At 35.5% G+C, this 6,624-nt stretch overlaps 1 long non-coding RNA gene and 1 pseudogene across 1 annotated transcript; both read right to left on the bottom strand.

Moving 5' to 3' along the window:
• Window positions 1-1,226: 1,226 nt before the first annotated feature.
• Window positions 1,227-3,622, bottom strand: LOC103331144 (GDSL esterase/lipase At5g03610-like; annotated as a pseudogene).
• A 444-nt stretch (window positions 3,623-4,066) lies between these two features.
• Window positions 4,067-5,204, bottom strand: LOC148916935 (uncharacterized). Its single transcript, XR_016126915.1, has 2 exons — window positions 5,105-5,204; window positions 4,067-5,018 (listed from the first exon to the last, which is right to left on the bottom strand). It is a non-coding gene; the product is annotated as an uncharacterized LOC148916935 (long non-coding RNA).
• Window positions 5,205-6,624: the final 1,420 nt, after the last annotated feature.

Genomic DNA, 6,624 nt, shown 5'->3' with positions numbered 1-6,624 from the left:
TAGGCATGATATGTCCCCTAATATACTAGTAAATTGTAAAATATTAATCTAATTGTATATTAACCTAGTATGGAACTCAAATAACTAAACAGTTAATCTATTCAATAAGACATGTCGAAATACTTCATTTTAGCTTAGCTAAGACAATGTGGAATTCGAAAGTACATTACACTGTCACCAAGGTTGGTCCTGACTTTTGGGTGGCCATGGCGATAAACTAAATGAGGCCCCTTCCCTTAGTATACAATTGCAAAAAAAAGCAACAAATAAAATGATTTTACGTAGAGCATGGAGTGCGTAAATAAGGATTTTACGATAAACAATTATAGAGCATAATCCTACCTAGTCAATTATAAAGCAGAGTCTAAGTCTCTTAACAGCAAAGTCATTGTCTATGTATAATTTGGAAATTGAAAAAATAGGTTGATGGATAGGAACAAATATATAATATATAAAAATTATAAATATGATACCTTTTCAATTTCTCATGTTCCTCCCCTCTTGGTCATCATCAATCTCAAAGACAATTTGTGAGCTTTTTAGTATGAGATTGATTCTTAGGGTCACAATATGATATGAGAAAAAAATGATGAGGGAAACTGAAAATAATGGGTGGATTGAAGAGAGATGGGGAAAACGGAGAAAAATATGGTGGTGGGTTATTATGAGATGAGTGGATTAAATAGAGTTCTTCCATGGAGAAACTAACTAGGAGAGGAATCGTCTTCCTCAAGCACATGTTGTTTCTGTTTCTGCATGGGAAAAGAAGAAACCTTCTGGGAAGAGGAAACGAAGGAACCTAATTTAATCGCGTGTTGTTTCTGTTTTTTATTATTATAATAATAAATTGGACAATAGTATATATATATATATATATATATATATAAATTTGGGGCCCCTTAATTGGAGGCCCATGGCCAAGGCCCCTCTCGCCCACCCCCAAGTCCGACTCTGACTGTCACTGTAGCTTGTTGTGGATGTGTTTTCAATTTTTTTTTTTTTTTAATACACAAAGAAGATATGCGAATGCATATTTATTAAGCGTGGATGCTAATTAAGGTTTTATATAGATAACTTTATATCTTATCTGCTGACTTCTAACTCTAGCTAGGTTAAAATCACACTATTTGTACTTAATTAGTACTTCTCTCATGCAAAGAAGTTGATAAATTATCAAGCAATCCAACCACATATTAGTCTCTTTTATATCATTATGACATATTGGGTAAACCAACCCTCTAGGGCCAATATTTAAACTACACAATAAATCACAAATACAATTGATGAAGAGAAGATTTTATAGCGGAATAAACTTCATGCCAGCCATTCTGCGAAGGGTGAATCGTGTCCCAAAAGAAAGAAAGTTTGGGCTTATCACATACAATGTACTTCTTTGCTCCACTCTCATCCACACTCCCACATGGGTATTCCTTGCTCACCCCAACACAACACGGCTTCAGTGGATTAATCTGGAGTGTCGAGTATCCTGCTATCCGAAAACGAGTTCAAGTAGTACATGAGTTCACATTTCTTGACCACCTTACGTACAGATGAGGGGGATCCACATAAGCGGTACCGACCTCTATTAGAAAAGTGGTGAGCAACATGATGACTAAATGTGACATATCCGAAAGTAATACTAGTAGAAAGGGCAAAATTACAGTTCATTACAAAGAGTTAATTAATTAATTACCTTGATGGTGTTTTGGGAGCATAATTGCAGACAGAGATGCGTTATAAAGATCCAAGATTACAAATGAAGATTTCTTAGTCTCCTTGTTCAACTCTTCAACTTTTTGACGCAAAATCTGGTTATGGAAAATTGAAACCAAATTGGCAACTTCACTACAATTCTGATATGAAAGAAATGAAGTCATGCGGGGCAGACATCCCAGGGGCCCTATTGCTGTAACAGCTATTTTTCTCACTCCCAACCCATGTATACGCTCTAGATCCACAGCAAGCTGCTTAATAATGGATTTAGTGGCCGCTGCGAAATCCTGTCATTTGGAAGATACGAGTGCCAACAAGTTAGTATCAAGCCTCCTCACAATGCAATATGTCATGTATGTATAATATATATTTATGGCCATGCTATGAACCCTAAAATGATATATCATAGTTCAAAAACATTTGAGAACAATGGTTATATGAGTTTTCTTTAAGCGTTCCAACGCTCTATGAATGCCCATCATGTTATCAATGACATTTGGTTATTATTGACAAGGAACATAAGATAATTGTGCGGTATAATAATAGTTAAGTAAAATTTTAGAAATGTCACATGAACTCATACGTTATTTTTCATTTTTTACATTAAAGAAAAACTTAAGAGATGTCATCTCGATTTTTCAAAATCCATGATTTGGCTCCATATGTCAACTCTGTTACAGAATCTATTAAGGAAAATCATTGTGTTGTACACATGTCTCACTTAAATTATTAAAGAAAAAAAAAAAAAGCTTTCCGACTTGCCTACATTGCATGCATGTCAACAAACAGATAGAGTTAGCTTAACCACTTACCTCAGTGAATAAGCGGCGTAGTCGTTACCCGCAACTGATACGAGAGCAATGGACGAGTTACCGACGTCGTTTTTGGTACTATAGAGTTTTTGTTCAAGCAGCTGTTGGAAAAACTCGATTTGGGTGGTCAAGTTTGGTCCACCAAACACTGTCTCAAAAACACCTGTCCCTCCATATGCAAAGTTCATCCCAGACTCTAGTTTTGATTTCTTCACAAATTTTCTCAATGCGTAAGGCACTGGAGAGTTTATGCCCATAAAGGAAGCTGCAATACATTGCAGCATCTCAGAGAGGCATTTCATAAAACAAAATTAAAATAAAATAAAATATAGACCAAGTCATGCACTCACAATCCCAATCTAGTAGTACAATTTGAGGTGTATTTTCGAGGGTGTAAAGCCACTTTAACATTCTCTTTACATCTCCGAAGGGTGTACATATAGTTTTTGCTCCAATGGTGAATACGTAAATCCAAAGATATATATTTGATTTTCTTGTCTAAATTCGTTTTTGTGTTTTTTTTTTTTTTGGTCAACTTTATAAAATTTATTTTATGCATGTTAGTTTAATTTATTTTTCCAAATAAATAGAATTAAAAAATTTATATAATATATATTTGAATTTTCCATGTTTAAATACTCTTAAGAGAGAGAGAAAATGAACCTATATAATCAGTGAGCACGAAACCATCTAAAAATCGACCAGCTGGCTTTCCCGGAAAATTGATGCCATAAGGTTCCTTCCATGAAGCAGACACAAATTTTCCAGTATTTCCAGTATCAACATATGAATCCCCGAAAACGAAAAGCTTCATAGAACCGTGACGATTATGACGATGGTGGTGATGATGTGCTTCAAGAACTTCTGCCATTATATATCAAAGGCAATAAGGGACAAAGAGTAAATATGACAATATAAATACATTTTTCTTTGTCTAAATAATAATTTCTGGCTACAATTAATATATGATTATCAAGAACATGTATATTTGTTTTTGTAGCACTAACCTGTAAACGTGGCGATGTATAAAAGGAAGAAACAAGAAGAGGCTATGGCTGTTTGCTTCTCCATTTAAAAGCAGAGATTTCGGATGTGTTGAAAAATAAAGAACTATATGATATGAAGTGATATTGTGGGTGGAAGAAACTGGCAGTCTTATATAGACTCTTTAGATTTCTTATATATATATATATGAGTATTATACAAAGCAATCGGTTAGGTTTTATAGCTTAGAAAAGGGGCTCGCGAAAATGTGTAGGTTATTATCATGACTAAAATTAAGTGAAATGCGGGCAAATACATAGATTCTAAATGCAAAGGCTGTGAATCCCCATAATATAATTCACCCCCTTTTAACTTTGGTGACATTATTAATACTATTTCCATTTGAGGAATTTTCCGTTCTATAAACGTTTCTGAAATTCAACAATTTTGTTGCAACACTTGGAAAGTTGTGTATCTTTTCTAAATTTGGTGACCTTATTGGTACTATTTTCTCTATAATAAAAAATAATAATTATAGTATCCATAAATAAACTTACTTCAAAGCCAAACAAATTATTTTGATTTAAAGTCTTCATAACTTGAGCAGATGAAATGAGTTAAATGTCACCCCATTTAGAGTTTGAATCATGAATGATCCCTGAATTTTTCAAAAGTCTTCATTTGAGTCCTCAAACTTTTAAAACAATGAATGTGGTCCTTAAATAGTCAACTACCCAGTTTGACTCTCGATGCTATTGGCCTGCATTCTGTGAGGGCCTGCCTGGAGCCTTACATCGTTATCCTGGCTCAAATGGGAGGAGAAATGAGATCACTATGCAGCTTGTGGCGGCCACTTGGGCCATATTTTAGAAGGGAAAATGCACAAGGAGCCAACAGCTGAACGCCACTGTGCTGCATTTTTAGGACTGGAGATCTCACTTTAGAAAAATGGCAGAAAAATAGCGGATCATAGGATGGTTAAGAGCACTTGGGTACACTTCCTTGGTAGCCGGTTGTTAGGGGAAAGTTCTACCCATAGGCTCTTGACATTGCAGCAGAAAATTTATATGAACTCAATGTCAATATTTAGGATGCTGGTCACATAATTCAATTCTTAGTGACAAATCTCTCTATAACCTTCTCTCTCTTTCATCTGGTTGCTGGTCTGCTCTGACCCCTGCTGTATCTTGGAGGGCTAGTCTTGCCAACATCAACAACTATCATCCAGCCATTAATGATCTGCAAGAATCATCAACAAAAAATAGGCTAAGCTTTCCTCTTCAGAGTGTTGGATCTGTTTTATAAACATGTAAAACATGTAAACCAAAGACAAGAAAGACTACGCCTACATGTTGATTTATTCGAATCAGTTTATAAAAATGAAAAGCATGTTGAAACTTGCCTTGCCATTCATCTCTCTAAGTGCGGCGCTAGCAGCTTTCTCCGTGGTGGATTCTATGAATGCATAACCTTTGGACCTTTTAGAAATTTTGTCCATTATTATTTTAACTGTCGAGGCAAACATTTAATTAGAATGAGCATATACTGCCATCAAATTGAAACCCCATTTTATGCTTTAAAAAAAAGTGTAGTACCTTCAACAAGCTCACCAAAGCCTTCAAATGCTGGAGTCGTGTTGTTTTTGTCCATGCACAGTGCATCTTGTGTGAGCTTTGAGAAAAGATAACCATAAACAAAAGTACTTCTGAAAATAACAACAGGGATAAAAAGCAGAGCCAAAGTAAGAGAAGGGGTTTAACTGAACTACTCCAATTATCTATAATCAATACCTAAATCCAAACCTATAACCATACCAACAGCAGCAATACTGAACTCAAAAACCAAAGATTCCTTTAATTCTTCTAAAGAAACATACATATACATGGTAACAGCCATTCTCTGTGGCTATTTAAGCCACTCCTTTCTCCAATCTGCCAAACTACAGTGTATTAGAATTGCTTTGAGTATTTTAATTAACCCTTTTCTTGATGATTTGATAATTGCTTCTAGTTTGAGCTTTACTAATGAGATGGTCCACCAAAGAGCCATTTGAGATGTTCAAGTTTTGGGGCAACTGCTTCTACTTTAATTTCATACATTTCACTTGTACCGGTAAACCATCTCTGAGACAGCCTTTGTAGAACTGTAATGTAAATATTGGACATAAATAATGCTATCAAGTTGATGAACAATAATGTTGGCTCCATCAAATAATGCATTCAAAGCCAACAAACAGCACAAATTCAATGTTAATACCAGTCCCTGAGATTCTTCTCCCATCAAATTCTTGGCATCGAAATTGTTTGTTGCATCATCTGGGGCACACGCCCTGAAAAATCCAAATCAATATAATCAGCTTCAATGCTTCACGAACTAAAAACCATAAAGCAGTCATCTTCGTTTTCTGTTTTTTTTTTTTTTTTGGTCATTAAAATCAGAGACTTTCAAAGGAAATAAGGAAACAAGGAGGGCCTTACTTGCATCGATGTTCGGCTTTGGGGAGCTTTGTGCGGAAATTTTCTCAACCATGGATCTGTCAAATTTATCTTCTCTGTTCCTCTACCATGTGATGAGTCGATTTTATATTATATATTTAACCCTATTCTTAGTATATTTTGGTTAATATTTTGGAAGAATTTTGATACTTTGAATTATATTTCCAATATAGGGTTTTCGACTTCCTCCGGAGCAAAACATAATCAAATGGACGAATTTTGGAGTAATTCCAGTTCGAGGACGTTCGTGAGTCACTTAGCTTGATCATGTCAGAATTTCAGACTTTTCCACCGAGCGATGATTTCCTGGCGAATAAATAAAGGAGCAGTGCGCCGTGCTGGAACAGTGATGTTTTGGGCTTTTATTGCGTCTTTGGAGCCCAAGATGACCTCGGATGGGTTTGTGGCCTTCTGGAGAAGTGTTCGAAATATTTTTATCTTTAAAACGAGCTATCTTGGGCCAGATTTGGAGGAGATTTGAGACCAAAACGTGGCTGGGCAGATTTGGGCAGATTCTCCTAATCCAATTTGGACTTTATTTCCTAGTCTTATTTTATTTTAACTTAGTTTCCTTGTGGGATTGGGTAGCTAGGTTTTAGGAGGTATTTAAGCTTCTTTTC

This window comes from Prunus mume, linkage group LG5 (assembly GCF_029339155.1).
Source record: "Prunus mume cultivar Tortuosa linkage group LG5, ASM2933915v1, whole genome shotgun sequence".
In the NCBI taxonomy this organism is placed as follows: Eukaryota; Viridiplantae; Streptophyta; class Magnoliopsida; order Rosales; family Rosaceae; genus Prunus; species Prunus mume.
This window is presented reverse-complemented; position numbering and strand designations above follow the sequence as displayed.